Genomic DNA, 21,556 nt, shown 5'->3' on the forward strand with positions numbered 1-21,556 from the left:
AAATAAAGATTTCAAAAGGGCACCCATGCAAATAGACAGAGGTCCTTGAACTATAAAGGACCTCCTTGACTGGAAGTCACAGTCTTTCCAGGAAGCTGCATGTATGGCATGGACTCGGACACTTAGAGTTTTAATCTTTACATTTGCACTTAGGCATAGGAACAAATGGAGCAAGCCTGGAAAACTTTTTAAACAATTCTGAGCAGTTACTGCTTTGTAAGAGGAGAGGAAAAAAAAATTTATGATCTAATCAGTAGTCCCAGAAAACTGCCAGAAATGTAGGACAAAATGCTGTTCTGAAGATGTTACCGTAAATTTCTGAACACTACTTTTAGTGCCTACTGATTCAACATGCTCCAGGGTAAAGATCCATGTGGTTTGGTATGGCTATTTCAGCATAGAGCCCAAAACTGCATCCTAAATGTAGTGATGCACATAGCTGCAGTATGATATTTTGTTTGAAACAAAGACAAATAGCCTAGCACTGTGCATTTTGCAGGCATGAGTATGTGACTGATGACCTGCATGTTTATCTGCAAGAATGTGTGTGCCTTTAAAAGAGTGCTGCCTGCTGCCTTTGAAGACTGAAGAATTAATCTTGTCACCACTACATCCAAAGGAATCTACTGCAGACTCCTTTCATTCCCACCTTGCAAGGTGGGAACATTAGTTCTACTTTCCACTTTCCTGATTGTGGTAACTCTGGGCCAACACTGCCTCTGCCAGTGGGGTCCTCTGAGGCTTGGAGGAATTGGGGCAGTAGCACCAATGTCCTGGAGGGTTCCCAGCCCTGCCTTACAACGTGGAATAAAATTACGTGTGTATGTTACACGTCTGGGCTTACCCTGCGTGCCCCTGCACGCTCGCTCCATGCACAGGCGTGTTGCTCATGCCTCAGCACCTGGCCATCACCATTAATTGGGCTCAGCTCAGGCTTCCATGACGCCGGGCAAAGGGGCTCGTGAGCAAAAGGGAAGGAGAGGAAATGAAAGGAAAACCTGCTGGGCTTACCCTGCTCCCCGCCAAGGTTTTTCCCACGCTTGCTCAGGGCTGATAAACAGCTTTGACGTTCCTGAAACAGCAGCAGCTGAGTTGCCAGCTCTACGTCACAGCCCATGTCACACTGAAGGAGAGGGCTGGGTTTCACCCTCTGCACCAAAATTATCCTTCAGGCCAGGCCCGTGACTCAGTTTTGTTTTCCATGGAGAATGCATACCCACTCCCATCACCTCTGCCATTGCTGTCCCAGCAGTCTGGCAGGGGTTTGTACTCATGCCTCCTGCCCCAGTCCAGCAGTCTGTGACAGCCCCTGTGTGGCCAGACAGTGCCCTCCCTTCACCCTCTCCCCACTGTCCCATCTTCATTCTTCAGGTCTGTCAGAGACCTCGCTGTACCCACACACAGGGCAAGTGGGTCTTCTCCGCTTGCCTATGGGGCTTTTAAAGTTGTGGGAAAACCTCTTCCTATCTTTATATTGCCATGCCATTTTGAAATTAATTTTTATGTGATTTTTTCACCTGTTTCCTTTTTTTGTGTGAGAGCTACTTCTATTAATTTGATGGAGCACTTGTTCATATAGATGTTGAGTTTGGGGGTTTTTTACCACAGACTTGATGCCATGTAACAACTCTTGTTTATTGCTGCAATACCCCATAATCAGTGACTTGTATAAAGAGGGACATTCTTGATGTTGGCAGCAGTTTGCACTGGCAAGAGCACAGGAGATGGAAGTGCTGAAAGTAATGACGAGTGACAGTGGAGATACCCTTACTGGTGGCCCAAGTGACTTCCAAACATGATGACAGTATTAAAACTCTGGGCTCTGCAGAGTCTGTAGACACTTAACCCCAGGAAATCACATCTCTCCAAAGGAGATGAGGAGCTATGCTGGGCAGCCGACATTGCTTTTACTTTATTGAAGTAAGATCCTGTACTAAATCCTGTATGCAGGACCACAATTCATTCTTGAGCAGTTGCTTCATAGAGAGACAGAAAACAAAATGTTTTATCCCAGCATTCTTCTACAGAAATGAGGTAAAAGTTAATTTCAGAAAATGTTGACTTTTGAATTAAAGAAATAGTATGTAGAAAGCTTCAAGGATTTGTCATGGAACAAACACTGTATCTATAAAGCAATATATAGCTCTAATATAAAGTTTTTCAGCCTTACAACTTCTACTTTAAATAAATAACTCAGCTGGTCAGAAGGACTAAACTCTGAATAATCCCTTTCAACTGGCATTCAGCTTTGAAAGAAGTTGTTTCTGTTGTAGGCTTGAACAGGAGCTCTTGCCTAAAGCCAGCTGCTTTTGCATTGATACCAATTCAGCTAATTAAAGACATTGCTTCTTCCTGCAGACCCAGTCCTGTCAAAGAAGTCAGGTTTCTTTACTTGTGTGTTGGCTTAGTACTCTGCAGATTTCCAAAGAGATACGATGTTTTATGTCAGCACAGGATCTGCTCTGAATCTTTTGTTTTGTGAAATGTGCTTGCTTGAACGCAGAGGAGGCTATGAGCAAAGGCAGTGTCCTTTACCATGGAAGAAGGCTTACCCATACCAAAGACATTTTTCTCTGTTTCCAGCCTGTTGGGACATCCTACATTGGAAATCTCATTCAGAAATCTGTAAAGTTCATGTTTTGTGTGAGTGAGAAGGGGAGAAAAATGGCAATAATAGAGCAAGGTGAAAAAAGAAATGAGAAAATGCAAAATTAAAATATGCCAACAAAGTGGTAGCCAAAAAAAAAAAAAAAAATCAGTCAACCACACCCCAAAGAAAAGGTGGAATGGGAGGGGGAAGAAAGGAAGATGGAGAACCTTGTTTGCCTCCCCCTTCTCAGCCTGTTTTATGAATTTATAAAAAGGACATTAATTATGAGGACCCAAATTCAAACGTTCCTAAACATCTTTTCTTTTGGGGCATTTCTTTTTGGGCAATACAAATCCCTGAAAGACCTGACCAGTCTGACAGAGCACTCACGGGGTTTATTCACACAGATGCTGTTCACTCAGCGCGTGTTGGCCCTGCAGGGACCAGTGCTTGGCTTTTGAGTGCCCTGCAGAAGGAAGGAGGCCTTGGATGGATTTGAGCTTTCATGCTTGCTTCAGGGAAGTACTAAACATTTGCACCTCTCACTGAAATGAATAGATTAAGAGTGAAATAATCTCTAGCTGGTGGAAATAAACAGTTGGCACTTATGACCCTGTTCTTTCAATTCCAAGAAAAGTTTTCTTAACAGAGCTGCTGAATTTGGACATTGAAAGCGCCCAACTCCCTTCCATTTAATTTCCACCTTGTGCTACCTCACAGTGCCAAAATGATATTGCCCTTAGGATTATTTGTTCCAACAGTCTCACTCTTACAGATGTGGATGAAAAGAACTGATGGTCCTCATGGGAAACATTAGGAGTAATAATCAGAGGGTGAAGTCCAGAATAAAGCAAGGTAGGACAAGTTCCTATACACCTGCTGCCTCTCCCATCACTGGCCTGGACTTGTGAAACGAGCAGTCACGAAAGCTAAGCCACAGGAAGCAAAGCATTATTGTGCTTCAAAGACTGGGCCTCAATGCTGCCTATATTAGAGCAGCTCTAGCATGATGTCAGATGGGTTGCTCACTAACAAAGTATCTCCGTCCAGAGGATCTTTTTAAACAGTAAAAGGAAATGTTGGATATTGCCTCAATGGTGAAACATGTCCCTGCCAGCCAAAAGCACCAGGCAAGGGCAGCCAAGCACAATACATCACTAAAACTTCCTCCTTTATTTCTACAGCAGCTGCCTGAAACACAGCTGGCAAAGGGCTGTAGAAAGGCAGACATGGGTGGTGTGTGTTTGGTCAGGTGTCTTGAGCACGGCAGTGAACTTTGGGCCACCTGAACCTGAGGGCGTGAGCAGAATTGCTGCACTCCAGTGCTGTAAACAGCACTGCTTTGTACTGAAAACCCTCACACTGAAGTGCCCTGCTGAGTAACAGCAGCCCATAGGAGTATGTTTGGGATGAGACATAAACCTCAGATCAGGACATCAATGGCCATAGTTAAAAACTAAAGTAAAAGAAAAAAGTCTCAACTTGCACTTCCAAAAAAATTCCACCTACAACAGCCAAAAGAAGTGACTATGTTTTTAATTTTGGTGTGGCACTCAGTGCCAATTATATAGGAAGTTGTTACTTCCAGTCTGGATTATTGCTAAGTACAGCACAGTATAGGAATGCAAATAGTACAGCCAGAGCTAATTGGTTCAGGATGTGCTAGTTCAGTGTCCATTTGACTGGTGCTACTTTCACAAGGCCCTGAGACACCTCCAGGCTGAGGGATAATAGATTTTAGTCATCTTCTGGGAAGTGTTGACCAATCTGTGAGACAACAAAATCTGTCTTGGACACATACCTAGAGAATAGCCTGTACTGGTGCTGAGATGAGGAAGGAATTTTTCTGTGGGACAGATTGGCACAGTTTTCTATGGCTTTTTGGCCTTCCTCTGCAACATCAAGCATGACCACTGGTCAGGGCTTCTCAGGCCCCTTTTGGCCAGGTTGTTGCCTGCTGCTCATGCTCCACAAAGGTGACCCTTATGCTCCACATCTGGGGAAAGACAATTTTCTAGGCTCTGAGGCTGGCCCCCAGGGGTTGCTTCTTGTCCTGTGTGTCATTGAACAAAGCTCCTTGCTGGGGCTTTCCTTGGCCTTTTCAACTCTGTTCCTGCCTGCTGGACTTGGGCTTCCAAGATACCACATGTGCCCTGGCTCTCTCTGGCCCATTGCAAACCTAGAGTGGGAGTGAGCTCTACTCTCCCCTTGGCTCCATTTCTCCAGGGGTTCTTGCTTGTGCAAAACAGCCTGTGCTTGGAAGGGCTTCAGGCTTGCAGCCCCATGAGGAGCTGCCACTTTTCAGCACTCCATGGGAGCAATACAAGCACCAGGCAGGCACAGGGGTGCTTTTGATGCATCACTACTCAAGAGCCACAGCAGAGAAAGTTTTGGAAGGCAAAAAGTGTGGTTCGCAAGTGTGTTATCAAGATGTGTCATAATTTGGAAAATACCAGGCATTACTCCTTTTCTTTGTGAGCGTAACCAGTTCTTATTCTTGCTTTTCAGGAAACAGGGACTGCTGGACTTCTATTCATAAACCCAAATTGTTTCAACTTTTACATCCAAAGTAAGACATGACTTCAGTTATTGTTCTTCCTCCTCAAAGACTAAAAATCAAAATAATTTAAATACAGTGGAAAAAAATAAAGTAGGAATGTTTGGGAGTTGGATTTTTTGAGTGCCAAAATACAAATTCATACATTAAAAATTGCTTTACCAAACAGAGAAAATCACATTCTTAAAACTTTTGAGGTTTTTTTTCCAAGAAAGACCCTTCTTTGTTCATCAGTCATTTATCTGCTTTCCTTTTTCGGGTAAAGGTTAATAGTTTTTAGATAATTTTCAGAGTTTTTTTTCAGTATCAGTTACATATTTTCAAGACTGTTGTATTATCTGTGGGTTGACCCAGGGTCCATCTCTGATTCGAAGGAGACTGGGTTCACCTGGCACCACTTCTTTTGGCTCCAGGCAGTCCCATTGTTTGGGTTATTCTATATGGTAGGCTCCAGGAAGTATGTGTGGTCAAAAGAAATACGTCCTCTGAAGGAATGGTGTTTACAGACCATCATGTTCACTTCTCCAGAGTGAGAGCCTGGGTGAAGGACACTTGCCAGGAAGATAAACAGCCCATTATTCAGAATATTCCAAGAAACACTATAGGCAAACTTGCCTGGAGAGGTAGAGTTCATAGCAACTGTGTTGGATACAAACTGTGCCATTAACTCCTTGCCCCAAGAGACACATGAGTAAGACAGAAATCTGTTCTCCCCATGCAGTCCCGCCAGCAAATGGCTCTCCACAAGATGTAGGGGATTTGCAAAATTCTAGCTCCAACTTTGCCATACTTCAAGTGACGGTTTTTCAAGCTGAACTGAGGATTGCATTAGCCTGCTCCTGGCTACACCTGCACATTGCAATAATGCTTGGGAACATCTGCCCTGAAAGAGTCAGAAACATAAATTAAAATCCTGTTTCCAGTTATATCCTTTCTGTTGGAAGCAGCTTTTTAGCCATTCTCACACATGCTGGCACTGGGTACCCTCTGCCCTTCCCCTTCTCATGAAGCTGCAGAGAGCAGTGAGGTTGCCTCAGCCTCCTTCTCTCCAAACTAGATTAAACCCCTGTCCTCAGCTGCTTCTCAGAGGACGTGGCTTCCAGCTCTTTCACCATTTCGTTGTCCCCTTCTGGATGCATTCAAGGAGCTTCACATCCTTGTTAAATTTTGGGACACACAAGGGTCAAGATGACCCTGCACCAGTGCTAAATACAGTAGGACAACAACCCCTTTTGACCAGCTGCTTGTGGTGTATTTGATGCATCCCGAGTTGGGTTTGCCATTGCCGACTTGTATTGAGCCTGCTCTCAGCCTGCAGCCCCAGAACCCTTCCTGTGGGGCTGCTGTCCAGCCATGCCACTCCCAGTTCATACTTGTGGAAAGTATTTCTCCATGCCAGCATTTATTCTTGTTCAGTTTCATGCCACTGATAATTGCTCAGTGCTCCAATCTATCCAGATCCCTCTGCAAGGCCTCTTGTCCCTTAAGACAGCCAACAGCACATTCCAGTTTAACATCATCAGCAAACTTCCAACTCCTATCTCCAGATCTTTGATAAATATGTTGAACAGAACTGTCCCTAGAGGTGAGCCCTGGGGAACAGTGCTGTTGACTGGCCTCTAGACTATTGTCTGTAGATTCCCTACAACCTTTTGAGCCCTGCTCTTCACTCAGTTCTTCACCCACTGAACTATGTACTTGCTCACTTCACAGTTGGAAAGCTTGTCTAGAAGAATGTTGTGAGGGACAGAATCAAAATCCTTAATAAACTGTAATCCAGAAAAACATTGTCCACTCATTGTCCATTGCCTTCCCCTCATCCAAAAGCAGGGCGACTTTATGCTAGAAGAATATTAAATAAATTATACAGGACTTCCCTTTGTGAACCCATGTTATCTGTGCCTGATGATTGCCTTGTTCTCTAAAGGCCTGTCCAGTATGATATTCTCTGTAATTTTCTCAGGCACTGAGGCTGGGCTAACAGGTCTGTAGTTTCCCAAGGTCTCCCTCATGCCCTTGTAAACTGGAACAACACTGTCTCCCTTCCATCAGTAGGAACCTCTACTGCATAAAACCACCTGGTTCCATCACCATACTTGCTGAAGTAGCATAATTGCCCAACTGCACTACAAAAAGGGTGCCAGAGAATGCCTATAAATTCTTGTTCATTGGTCATAATGGCAATATACTTTTAATACAGCCTTCTGTGAAGAGCAGCTGGACTACTGCACCATCTAGTCTTTTAGAAAGCTGAAAGCCTAAACTTTCTGTGAGTTTATGTAAGTATGGAGTCAAGGACAGGAGATATACTTAGAGAGTCCATTTTTTTATTTTGCTGACAGACAATAAAAGATTAGTCTCACCCTTTGCACAGCATCAGATAACAGAAATAATGCATTCTGCTTCAGATCAGACTTTCAGCCACACTTCAGGCAAATATGACAGGAGAGCAGATATCCCAGTAAACAATTCAAGATTGATATTGCAATGCTCAGTAGCAAGGGCATCAGTGTGTCTGCAATCTGCAGCCAGCCAAGAAGCAGCATCATGACAGAGTCTATCAAATATCTTTGGTTCCAGATCTAGTGTGACAATGATCTGGGCTCTTTATTTGTTCCTTGGTCATTGCAATTTTTAATACCTCTTGTGAAATTTCTTAATGAAAGACTGGAAAACTCTAAGAAGGAAAATTAGTGCCTGTAATTTTACAGTTCTTAGAAGAGCACAGGCCAGTTCACTCTATAGCTCCTAGTATTTTGTTTCAAGTTATCTGCAGGTTAGCTGCAGGGTTCAGCTGCCACTCACTGAAGTTTAAGCTTATACTTTTCTGTCAGAAGTCTTTGCTCCTCTATCTGCCCTATGGCTGCCTCTGTTCCAAGCTCTCTCATACCACTTTGTTTTTCCAGTTACTTCATCCTGCTGCTTCCATTTTTTCAAACTCACATGCATATTATAAATATTTCCTCTTTGGTACTAAAATGCTTCATCCCTTTTCAGATGGTAGTTGAGAACACCTCACCCCTCACTCTTAATGGCTTATTATATCCAGTTGAATGTCCTACATGTATGCACAATAGAAGGATAACATATGATTGCCAAGTCATAAAAACACTGGTTACTATTGCAGTGGTTATTTACTCTTCATTTTACATGCAGTGGTTATAACAACATATTTGGAAGTTTCCATCACTTCTATAATCATTATATTAAGCTTTTTTCAGTCTTATTCATCTTCTCCTGTTCCTATACCTCAAACCCTTTTTTTCAGTCTAACATTAAAAAGAGTTGATGTCTGCTCATGAAACCATTTCTATTTTGATGTTCTTTTGTGGCAAATCCTGACAAGGTTATCAGAGAGTGTAATGCTCTGTACCACTGTGCAAACCCTTAAAATACATTTATTACAAAAAGCTTTTCATTTGAACTCCTGCTACCCTGGTAGGGGTCTTCCTAAGTTAAACATGGCCTCTCCAAGAAAGACATTTTTCCAGATGGTGTGAGCTCATTTTTGTTCTGCATTTCACTTTAGTGTTGTTTCCACAGGATATAAAGATGGACTGAAGTTATAAAGCAAGTGGAAGGCTATATTGCCAGGGAGATGGAAAAGAGTTTTTCACAAGATCTATAAATCTTGATATATTCTAAAATTACAGATAGCTGCCTTGGCCAGATTTGATGCTAGCAGTCCAGAAACTAAGTACTAATGTTACATTTTTAAACTGTCTTAAAATGGGTTTACATTTCAATTGGAATCTGGATGACTCATAGCAATCAGGAGGTGCAAAAGACCTTGTGCCAGGTATTTGTGTGGTGCAAAACAAGGTCAGTCCACAGCATCCACTGGAGCTACTCTGGCTGGCACCAAGCAAGTCACTGACTTGCATACTATTTTCTGTCTATGAAATCCAGGAAAACAACCCTTCTGGAGCTGGGCAGCTCCAAGGGCCATATCAGAGAGGTCCATGGCTCAGCCTGGCTCAGTCTTGTCTCCATTTCCACTGACCTCATCAGCAGAGTGATGGTCAACTGCCTCTGAAACAAAATATGAATCCCATCAACTTTGCTGGTCTCTCTTTCCTGGGTATGCAAGTACCCCAGGAGACAAGTGACATGATCTGGGGGAAGTGACCTCACAGTTCTGAGCGCTGACATTGGCTCCTCTCTGGCATGATGAAGGCAGGATATTTCCACGTAAGCGACGAATGAGCACACCCTTGAATTTTCTGTCATTTCCTGGTCACCCTGCCAGGCGCAGCAGACGCCAGCACTGTCTGCTGTTGCATAAACACACCCCGTCAAAGACCTGGAAGCCACACACTGGCACAGCACACAGGGCAGCGCTCCTGTTCTTGTAATTAATGAACTCCTGGCAGGAGGCTGCTGGGATCTCAGCAGCCCCCAAGGAGCACATGCCAGACTGCTCAGGAGTGGCACTCGCTGAGATGAAAGACTTGGCTCCAGTGAAAAAGAAAGCGGAAGCAGCCTTCTGCCAGTGAGTGCATTTCATACGGCCAAGGCACAGTGTTGGTGCTCAGCACAAATTGGATTTTCTTTACTCAGCTCAGTGCTTGTCAGCATTGCTCACGGGCTCTGTGATGTTGCCTGGGTGTCCTGTTTGGTGCACAGAGCCCGTGGGTCAAACCTCAGGGCACCTGGACCACCAGAAAAGGTTGTCCTGACATGATGAACAGAAAACGTTGGGTCTCCCAAGCTGTAAAGCACGTACAGGCATGTGGAACTCCAAGAGATCCCTGTTTCTTGAGGTTTCCATACAGTATAGATCGTGGCATCCTCTGCTAATTATCTGGATAGCCAATTCCACTTGGATGGAATTCCTTGAGAGGATTCAAATTTAGGCCACAAGGAGTTTTGCAAGGATTCCAAGAGGAGATGTGAACAAAACTGAGATAATCTACTCAAAAATCCAGAGTGTAATACTTTGCTAACTCCAGGACATTATGACAGCAAGTTCCTCATCTATTCAAGGTAAATGAACTCAAGACAAGACCCAGACCCTGAGTGGAGGACTGCAAAGGGGCATTTTCAAAGTCAAGCCTAAAGGTTAACCCAAGGACATCAAGGTAACTCCTTATCAAGGTTTATCTTCCAAGGACAGACAACAACTGTCCATTTTTTTTGCTATTGTGGCACCCAACATCCAACATCCAACCTCCAGTCTGAACCAGAGGTCTGAAATACTCAGCACTAGACCTCATGGGGTGAGCAGGAAAATGTCCCACCATGATGCCTTGCCTTTGTGAAAGCTGCTGGAACACAGACGAGGTACAGTGGATTTCGTGGAATGTTTTGTTCAAATGAAAATTTCTCTGGCATAAACTCAGCGAGTCTTACTCCTAACCCTTACTCCTTCAGAGCCAGCACAACTTTGGCCTGCTTTAAGCATGTCCCAATTTCTAACATCTAACTTCTGGTTGATATTCATTATGCTTAATAATCTTCAATTTTCCAGCACTGGAGATTCCTTACTACCCATTTTAAAGTCATGGTAAACATAACAAAACCAAATCACCTTGCTATTTATGTCTTGAATGGATTTATATATAATGTTAGAAGTTATAGCTAACCTCTTATTTTCTGACCTTTTTTTCTTATATTTTGAATTAAGGAAGAAACTTTAGACATGAGTGAATGCTATTTTGATGTGAGAAATGGACATATGAAAGAGGACAAAGCAGCACTAGGTAATGAACACATATAACCAAGTTGAAATGATTTTTTATTTAATTTTGAAAGTAACCCATACATTTCAAAATAACCTGTAGCCCAATAACACTCTGTTCTGCCTTTTGCAGATAACATACGCAAGCAAACAGGCATTTAGGTCAAAGACTTGGTGACTCATTTCATATCTCTCTAATGAATATCAACAAAATATTTCAGTTTATCAGGAATTTTTAAGCTCATTGTCTGTAAAACAAAACAAAACAAAACAAAACAAAACAAATAAAACCAAAAACAAGAAACAAAAAAAGCCAAAAAACCTCAAACCAAACCAAACCAAACCAAACCAAAAAAAAAAAAAAAAAAAAAGTCATAGATTCAGGTTTCTAAATTTTAGTTGTTGTTGTTGCAAGTATTATTGCCTTATACTGCAAATTTTAGCAAAAGTTCCTATGCATTTTCCTTTAAATTGAAATACCATGAAGTGATTAATTTCCTAGATTTTTTTTTTATTCCTCCTTTATTACATAACTGATTTCTTGGGGTATTATTATTGCTATTAAGTGATCTGAAATTCAGACCTGTAAGTCTGTAGCCATGCTTTTAATTTACTTAAATATGGATGGAATATTCCTACAACTGATGATAAAATGGGACTTCTAATACTTCAATGAGAAAACAAATGTTTTCTCTTCTACCAAAATCTAAGGAAGCAAATAACATGTATTTGCTAATCTCTGCAGTGTATTGTCTTAAAGTGAGAAAGAAAAAATATTTCTGTTTGTTCAAACCACTTTATGAAATTAAACCTTGCCAGTTTGGATCCAGTTATGGATCTTAATTTACAGAAAACAATCTTTTTTAAAAATTGTTAAATGAAACCAACTCATCTTTCACAATTCAGTTTCTTAGATTCACATTTAAGCACTTTAAAGATATTATCAAAGACTGGTTTATTAAACATTCAACCCCTGAAAAAAAACCCAAAAAATTAATATCTCAATTGCCAGTAAATTCTCTTGAAACATAACTCCTGACATTCACTTTCAGAAAATTAGAGTCAAGACTTTGATAACATTAATCAAGGGAAATAAAGCACTTTCTACAGATAATGCAGAGAGATCCAGCTTCACTGCTATAATATTCTATTTGTGAAAGTTACTTTAGAGTATATTTTAGAGCCTTTAAACTTCATTTTTATTATTCTTCAGAGATGTATACAGATAATACTGAGGAAAAAATCTGTAAGTTCTAATTGCAGATATAAACAATTTCAAAATCATATTAAATTATACGCTTACTAGACTTTCTCATAGTCTCAGAGAATTGTTTAGCCTGGCAAAAACCTTTCAGATTATTGCACCCAGCCAGTAGCATATCACTGTCAGTGGTTCTGTCTACTATAATATATGTTGAAAATGAAATTTTCAATTTTTTCTTTTATCTTGTAAACCTTTATTTCCTAGTACAATACCTTGTATTTTAACTTACAAGATGCTGAAAAGAGCTGAAAAGCTAAAAAACATGGAGAAAGGTCAAATTAGAGTTGCCTTAAAATGAAGAAACTCAGCTTGGAGTTCATGTTCTGTATACTGAGCATTGTCTAACTGAAGTGAAGACTGTAGGATAAAGCAAAGAAAGGGGAGGCTGAAGCTAATGAAATGAGGAACAAAAAAAGAAAGAGAAAAAATGTGGGGGCTCTTGGAAGCAACAGGCTATGCACTGCAGAATCCAGTTTATATCTCCTTGAAATGTTCAATTCCAAAAAAAGTTATCTCCCAGTGTTGTTAGAGAGTTAGCAAGGAATGTATTGACTCCCAAATATGAGTTCTGTCTCTGTCACACTGAAAGTTGCTGCTAGTTAAAGGTGATGGGAGGTTTATCTGCCTAAATAATGATCCCCATTTGTTCTGCTGCAGCTAGGCTATGTGCTGAAACCTAACAAAGCATTGGAAAAGTGCCCATCGATTTTAAAGAGATTTGGATCTGGTCTTCAAGTGCTAAAGAGAAAAAAACTATTCCTCCTCTCCTTTCCCAGTTCTAAAATAAATTGTGATTGCATGGTCATGCTGGAACACAGATATTGTGGTAACAGAATAACAAATAACAGGCATCTTTATGCCTCAGTGCTTTTGGTGTGTGTATCATACCCTAACAAATACAAACACAGACACACAGAGCACAGTTCTTGCTCACTTAAATGATTTAATTTTTCCTATGTCTCTCATAGCTGACTCATGGTCCTCCTGAATTAGGGTAAGGGTAGATTTAGATCAGATATTGGGAAATAATTCTTTACTGTGAGGGTGGTGAGACACTGGAACCTGTTGCCAGAGAACCTGTGGACACACCATCACTGGAAGTGTTCAAGGCCAGGTTGGATGGGACTTGTAGCAACCTGGTCTAATGAAAGGTGTCCCTACTCAAGGTAGGGGGCTTGGAATGAGATGATCTTTAATGTCCCCTCCAAACTAAAACCATTCTCTGATTCTGTGATTGCTTGGCATGAGCATCCTACTGCATCTCTTCCTGACAGTTTGATATCCTGAGGGTGGCCTGTGGGGTGCAGAGAGTCTGTGGCAGCCCTGTTTAGCAACATCCCACTGACAACATGGCAGAAATAGTCTTTACCACAGATGCATCTGGGTTGCTGTTTGGAATTTGTCTGAAACAAATGACTTCATAGAGGTAAAACTCTTGAACCTCTTTTCCATCCCCTGGTCAGTGCAGGTCACAGACTGGGTTACACGCACACTGCACAGAGACAAAGGAAAATTTTGTCTGGGTGCTCAGAACCCTTTTTAATCTCACCCACACTATAATAACTTATCCCTGTCCGACGGCAGTGCAGGGGCTGGACAGGCTTCCTGCATTGTGCTCCCAATGTCTCCTGGCTCGGGAAGTGACAACATCTTGAACTAATTTTTTTTAAATGGAGGTTGATTTTAAGCAACATATTTTCCAAACTGTTTTTTTAAGTGTAAGTCTAATTATTTTTTTTTCTTCTTTTTTCCTTTTTTTTTTTTTTTTTTTAACCACTTGGCAGAGGAAGGAATTCCATGCAGGACCTTGAATGAGGGACACTCAGGGCAGCCAAAGACATCAGCAACTTCTGCAACCACCCCTGGAAGGCAGGAGCATCTTTAAAGGCTGGATGTAGGCTCCTCCATCAGCGGGCCCTCAGCCGCAGACAGGATCAGTAACCACAACCCAATCTGCTGCTCTTTCCACAGCAGACAGTTGTCCTTTTCCACATGGCCAGGTACAATGCTTCTGGGACAAACTAGGGGGTATTCATCACCAGCAGTGAGGGGGTGGAAGCAAAATTGCGTCCAAATTAAGGACCATCACATGTTGGGGCTTCAGTAGAAAGGTCTCGTGTTTACCCTCCTGCCCATGCAGGGAGAGATTTTCACTGTATTTTCTCCTTCTGGATAGTAAAAGTCACTTGAAGTGATGTGAAATGGGCAGCCAAAATTTCATCTCCCCCCACTACCTTCCCACCTTTGAGCCTCCACTTGTGGAGCTTCCTTGGCACACCATGGGTCTGCACAACAGGGAAGAGGACTTGGCTAGCCCCAGGTGCTTCAGGCTTGTTACCTTACCTTGAATGGAAAATCCAGGGAGCGCCAAATATCATCCACTGAGGCTGTTTTGCCAGCCCCAAACCTACAAATGTCAAGAAAAATGCTCACAAATATAATAGGGTTAAAGCTCCTAAAAATACAGTGTGTTAGATTGTCAGTGGATGTGGAATTGTTTCTTTGCAACTCATGGTCAGACATTCCTGCATACCAAAGGGGAAATATTTCCCAAAGGGATTTTCCTTTCCTTAGGCTTGCCTGGGGAAGTGGGGTGGTGGTGAAGATGCTGCAAGACACCCCATGGTCCACACCAGTGGGACAAGATAAGGTCTTGTGCCATGGGCAAAGCTATCACCTATTACAGCACTTGGGAGGGTGAGCCCAGATTCTTCACAAAGGTTCAAGTTTTTCTCACTTTGTGAAATTTTCCACCTCCTTCACAGACAGGGTTCTCTGGCTTTAGGCTGGTTTCCATGAGGCTGGATGGGAAAGCTTCACAGCAGCAGGATGTTTTACTGCTGCCTTTTGTATTTTGCCCAGACAGCATTCCTCTGACCATGTGCCCAGTGTCAATGAGTGTAGATTTTTCTTTGGTGCTTTGGGTGCTTTTATCTTCCTGAAAAGCCAGCTCCAAAGAGCATGACTGGCAGGTAGCTAATATTTAAGCTAATATTTAAGCCAGGACTCACTGCCAAGGATGGATCTCTACCCAGAGAGGTCTGGATCTTGCCCTGCAGCAGAAGAGCATTTGCCATGTGGCTCCCTCAAGCAACATGATCTGCTGGGAGTAGGTCCTGACACCTAACCTAATCTCTCTGACTGTGTTCCTGAAGCAAGAAGGAGCTTTTAACCTAGTTTGGTGTTTTATCCAAGGACAGGAAACTCATCAGAGGTATTAACATCTTGACTATGGCCAGCTTTCTAGCTCCAGTAAAGTTTTCAGCCCCTTTTCCACATTAGTCTTGTGTCTGTCTCATGCCTTAACCTCTTACATTAGGCAAAACTAGGCTGTAGGTAGTTTTAGCACCTCCACCTCTCCAACAGCTAAGCTAGAAAATAGTTGTTTTAAGCAATATAAATTTAGTTTCAGGCTGTAAGTTGCATATTTTTCTTCTTATAGGTTGCTTTACACTGACAGTTTTTGTCCAGGTCTGCACAAAAGCATTAGTCTGTAAAGGTCTGGGCTTTTTAGGATTGGGTAAGTTAGGAAACTGGGGAAGGGAAGTTTACCATAAACATCCTTTTATTGCAGCTGAGGTACCAAGCTCAGTTTTCCTACAGTAAAATGTTAACTATGATAACAAAACAATAAACCTTAGATTGAGCTAAGAATTGTATTTAATATTTAGAGATGCATAATAATCAAATAGTACTATACCAAAGTTTTGCTCTGAGGGACCCTCATGCCATTGCACCCCAGTGCTTGGTTTAAACTTCAGAACAAAGTGGGCAAAAAGAGCCAAACCAACAATTTTGTATTAATAAAGAAGGGAGAAGTTTTTCACAGGGGCCAAGTAGCAGCTAGCTCAGCAGCAAGGGAGCAAGAGCTCACGCTTTGCTGCACAAGGGTTTCTTCTGAAAGAAACAGGATCAGGAGTGTGTTCCAGTGCCTTAGCTAGTCATTTCACAGCAGAGGTTTTCAAAAATTATTGAACTACACTAGAGCATCTCTTACCAAGAATGCCACTGAAATCTAAATCCCCAGAAATCTATTGGGAAACCATCTCATTGTTACAGGAGCAGACAGGAGCACAGTCTAAAACTTGCAATTTTGCTATTAAAGGATTCAGACACCCAGCATGGGGTCTGGTAGCCTCCAGTCCTGCAAAATTATTTAACAGTTTAATGCACTTTTTAACACTATGAGGTAGTGATTAGCAAATGCAAAAGTTTTGGCAGGAGTTGATGCACATTCTTCACCAAGTTCTGATCCTGCCACCCAAAGCACACTCAAACCTGCTTCACACCAATGTAAAATGCTGTGTAAATACAAAGTGCAGATCAAGAGGTGAGGGTTGAAGTGCCTTGGCTGTGGATGGGGAGGACATCTCCCAAAAGCAATAAACCCCACTGCTACCTGTCTTCCCTGCTCCCAGCAGCAGCATCTGCCTTCTCTAGAGCTTCTGTCCTGCTTCCCTTTATGCTTTGGGATTTTTCCTGTGGAAAATTGATCTGTGTTGATGCAAAAAGAAAAGAATTGGAAATCTGGATGATTGTCACATGATACCAGTGGCTGCAAGACAGGTGAGCACCAAAAATATCTTAATTTCAGGTAACCTTTTGACTTCAAAGCACATTGCAGGTGGCTGCATGAGATGGAGCTAAGAATGTCATGCTCCATGGTGAGATGTAGGACTATACTTTAAGGACTTAGAAATATTTGGATCAGGATTAGCAGTGTAAATATGACAAGCAAAGAGGTGAAACTCAGCACACAGATACCTAGAGGCACCAGTAAGAGAAAGTTCATCCTGGGCACATCACAGTTATGTCCTACTGATATGTTAATTGTGGGAGTGAAAGGGCTGCAGGAGGTTTGGGGCAGACCCAGGGAAGGACTTTACCCTTGCAAAGTATGACCCAGTGCCCCTGTAAGATCTACAGGCTGAAAGGGTGGACCATGCATACAGCGGCAGAGGTGGCTGTCCATGCTTGTCTGCAGATTTTGTGAGCTTTTGTTTGCCAGAGCCCTGAAATGGAATATTTAGCACGTATCACTAGTGCCTCTCAGACACAACACTCAGAAGCTTTTATCCAGTTCTTAGTTTCCCCTTTGTTTGCAAATCCTGCATGGGAGTAGAAGGTGACTATAAAGGCAAAAGTGTTTATATAACATTTATCTTCCAAGGCCTGAAGTGAATTCACTTGAAAGATTCCAGTTAACTTCAACAGGCTTTGGACCAGTGTCTCAAGGAAAAGATGCAAATTTTAATTTGCAATCTCCTGTACCTCCAGTTGATTTAGTTTGGAAAGCTAACTTGCAATTTAGCACTTAAAGCATTTTAACCACCGTTTCTGAGGAATTTTAAACCTAAGCAGTATAAAAAATCATTACTCATGGACTCTTTCATAGAGTAAAGTTTTTAATTTGCATTTAAGTCTTTGCATGGTCTTCCTTTCTAGGTTGGACTTTAAATTCAGAAAACCGGTCATTTTTGTTTCCATATCTAGTAGAGGACTAGGAAAGCCTCCACTGATGTTCAAAAAATCTAGCTTTATATTAGATTTGAAGACTGTGGCAGCTTTGTTTATGCTATAGTTTGGGAAAGGGTTGCCTGTCTTTTCAAAATATTTTCAGCCTTAAACTGTTCATCACTGGACTTAAAAATAGATTTATGTCTTCGTATTTCATTACAATGACTTTTTTTTTTTCTCTGTGAGACAACATGCAAAGTAAAAGTAAGGACAAAGCTACTTTTGCAAAACTTTTTTCAGAGAAAAGGTAGTACATTTTTGAGGAATTTAAAAAAAAATTGTACTCATTTAAACTTATTATAGTATCATTGTTACAGACACAGTGAATGTTTTCTAACAAGAACTTTCTCTTAAATAAAAATGAAACCCACAATATCATAATGAAGTGGAAGAGGATTACCTTCCAGAATATCTAACAGCTTTCAGCTGGTCAGTACTAACTATTGTCAGCTTGCTGCGGACTTAAGGATTTGGCCTAAATCCTTTCAGAAGACAACTGATTTCTCATTGTATGTTGAAAAAGTGCATCCTAGAGAGAATTTTACAGGTTATTTTCTATAATTGGAATATCTGAACGAGACTTCTATTCTAAATCTTTCTACTAAAGCCATTTCTCTTCTTTCACCTTATCTCTCGTAAGGGTGTGAAAATGTTTTTTTCAGTCTTTGCACATCTACCCTACCTGGGTGTCTTACATGAAAGCCATTTTCCTATGGGATGGATGAGGCTGGAAGTGACTGCTGGTGGCCCCCAAGTCAAGCTTGTTGCTCAGTTCAGGGCTAACTCCAAAAGGAATTCAGGTTGCTCAGGGCAATGTTCAGCTGTGTCCTGAGCTTCTCCAAAGAATGCATCTCTAGGGATGAAGCTTTCCCTCTCTCAGGGCTGCACCACTCACCCAGTGGACATTTTCCCCCACTTATGTCCAGTGAGCATCTGCCTTGCTGCAAATCTCAGCTGTTGCTTTCTGACCTTTCCCTGAGCACCTTGGAGATTCTGGCTGAATCTAATCTATAACCAGACTTCAGGGAGTGAAAGACAGCAACCATCCTTCTTTGTCTGCTGTGTGTGCCAGCTCAGACAGGATCTCACCACTTTGGTCAGTGATGCCAATTGCCCACACAGGTAGCTCTCTATCTCAGACAGTCAAGGAGACTGCTGGTTCTGGTACACACCAAAAGCTCCTAGGGCTCAAAATCCTGGGAAGCACCGTCCTCTTCCTGACTCCAGAGTTATTTGGGTGTCAAAATGTTGGTCTCTTCCACCCTTGCTCTCTCACCTGCAGATGTTTACAAAGTCTGGGCTATTGACTCCTACACGTTAGTCCCCTTCTAAGTGTCCCTCAAGTGTGTTTAAATAGATAGTAGCAGGAATCATGAATATGGAAAATTAATTACCAAAAAAACCTGAAAGTTTGAAGACTTTTTTGTATTTTCATCAGTATTTTACAATATTTGCCATTTTCTGTTTGAAACAAAGCTGTCTAATTTTCAAGGGAATTTAGGAATGAAGTGTTGATCTATTACAGAAGGGAACCTTATTTTGTCACATAAAAGAATGAAGAGGCATCTGCAATAGATGAAGTCCCCAGACATAGCGTGGTAAACCAGTAGACAGACTTTGTAAAATGAGGAGTAATTTATGGTCTCTTATTGGAGGATCTCTATGAATAATTCTATCCTGGAAACAACTTAAACAGCACCAGCTACATTTTTAGAAACATTAGTAAAAAGTCAGGTCTTTTACATTCAAATAACATTTTCAAAATATCACAAAACACAAATGTGGTCATCAGAGTTGATCACCTTTAGAAGACAGAGGAAAATAATTTCAATTTACTTGACTTGTTTTCACTGTCATTTAGACTGAGGAACATCCTCTAGAACTGAAATTTCAACTTTCTGCAGCAAATACTTCAGTTTTGGATGCAGTGAGGCAGAAAAGTTTATTGTCTAGACTAGGGAAAGCCTTTTACTTCTGTAATGAGAGACACAGAAACATAACACCAAAGCTGATATACAGGCATGAACTTCTCCACTTCTCAGTGTCTCTACAGATTTTCCTCAATCACCTGAGAGCATTGGCTAAATCAAAGCTGTAAAAGCTGCAATTATTTTTTTATTAAAATATTCAAAATTGATGGATAACTTTAAAAGGAGGAAAAAAAAAAAAAAAAAAAAAAAAAAAAAAAAAAAAAAAAAAACCACAAAAAGTGGTATAAATCCTGGGAGTACAGAAAACAGAGACTTGGAAAATCAGGCAAATTTTAGTTTTAAACCTAAACAGCTTCTCCAAACATAACCTCGGTGGCTGATATAAATTCACATTCTGAATTCATAACCAATAATTTAATATGGAAATATTTTGCACTAGCTGAAGTAATGCATTCACCCACCTCTGAACTAAGTAAAGCACCTGGGTGTATAATTAGGGAAATCAAGAATTCTCTTCAAATTTAATTTTCACTTCCTCCAACAACCTAAGACGTTTCCATGTGCGAGTTGCCATACTACATGTATAATACAAGGCAATAAACTCTAGCCCTAATTTTTCTGGCCAGGGTAGATCAGTCATCCTCAGTCAGGCAAGAAACCAAGAGCATCTTTAATCTCATGCTTGTGAATTTTTGTTCCTGGGTACAAAACAGACACATTTTCTAATGCATATTTCTAGCATTTTCTTTCTAAACTCTTCAGTGCAGCAACAATATTTGTGCAGCTTTGTGCTATGGTTGCAGATAGCAATAAAATAATTGCAATGAAATCTTTGGGTATTTATCATCCCATATTCTGAAAGCCTGTACTGGATGGAAAGAATGATACAGGTCCTTGCAGGAAGTGTCTCCAGTATCAGCATCACCCCTAATCCACCTTTTTAAAATACAAAGGAAGTGCTGAACATCCCTGAAAATGTGCACTTTCTAATGACCCTGGGAAGGATTGCTTTTTCCTCTCTTCTGTAACCTGGCCACAAAGGGTTGGCAATGACAGGCAGGCTTCTGGGGATGCCTTCAAAGACTGCACATGTCAACAGGATTATAAGGAGATTTATGGACTGATAAAATACTGAATTAGAAGCCCTTTTAGTGGCCCACTTGGATGGAAAAATAGTTGCAGGTCAGCTGACAGCAAAAGTTAGGTGTAGCTGAATGTTTTTTCTAAAATCCATTTCTGTCTGCACTGAAGACAGAGCACTTACTGCAATATTATTGTTGCCCCAGAAGGAACCCTAGATTAGACTGCATCCAAAGGAATAATTGGACAAGAACTAAAAAAACTTATTATTTACCAAAAGGCCTCCAACCCAAACCACGACAGAGACAAAGCATTTCACAAGACCAGTCTGAAAGGAAATTCTTGTGCGTCATTTAAAAAACCATTTATTTTTTAAATATAGGACCCTCTAATGGAATAAGTGTTTCACCTCAATTATTCCTCCCTAATTCTTATATAATTTTTGGCATGTTAAAATATTGCCTTTCTTTATGAAGACTTATGATCACTCTTCAGAATTATAAGAGAGAAAATCCAACAGGACCGTCCGAGGGGATGACTAATTATAGGGTAGCTTTGTTTGTACTGAAAAGACTCTGCTAAGAAAGTTAAAGAATAAGAACTTTAAATATTGACCTTACCATCAGCTTCTAAATGTATTTTTTTTGGCAGGAGTATTTTTGAATTCCTCTCAAATAACGTTTTGATAATATTTAAACTTTATTTTTACATACTCTTTGAAAACAAACCAGTTTGTTGAATCTTTTTGTTCTGCAAATTTAGCAATCCTATGAGGTCTTCTGCATTAACAAAACCAATATTTTAAGACTGAGACATCCAAAACTTCCTGCAAATTAATTATCACATAGTACAACTTCAGAGAAAGCAATTGCAACCCTTGTGAAGTTACCTTAAAGGTTTTTCCAAAGCACTAGCTTGGTGTGCTACAGTCTTTTTC

This window comes from Zosterops lateralis, assembly GCF_965231275.1.
Source record: "Zosterops lateralis genome assembly, chromosome: 1".
In the NCBI taxonomy this organism is placed as follows: Eukaryota; Metazoa; Chordata; class Aves; order Passeriformes; family Zosteropidae; genus Zosterops; species Zosterops lateralis.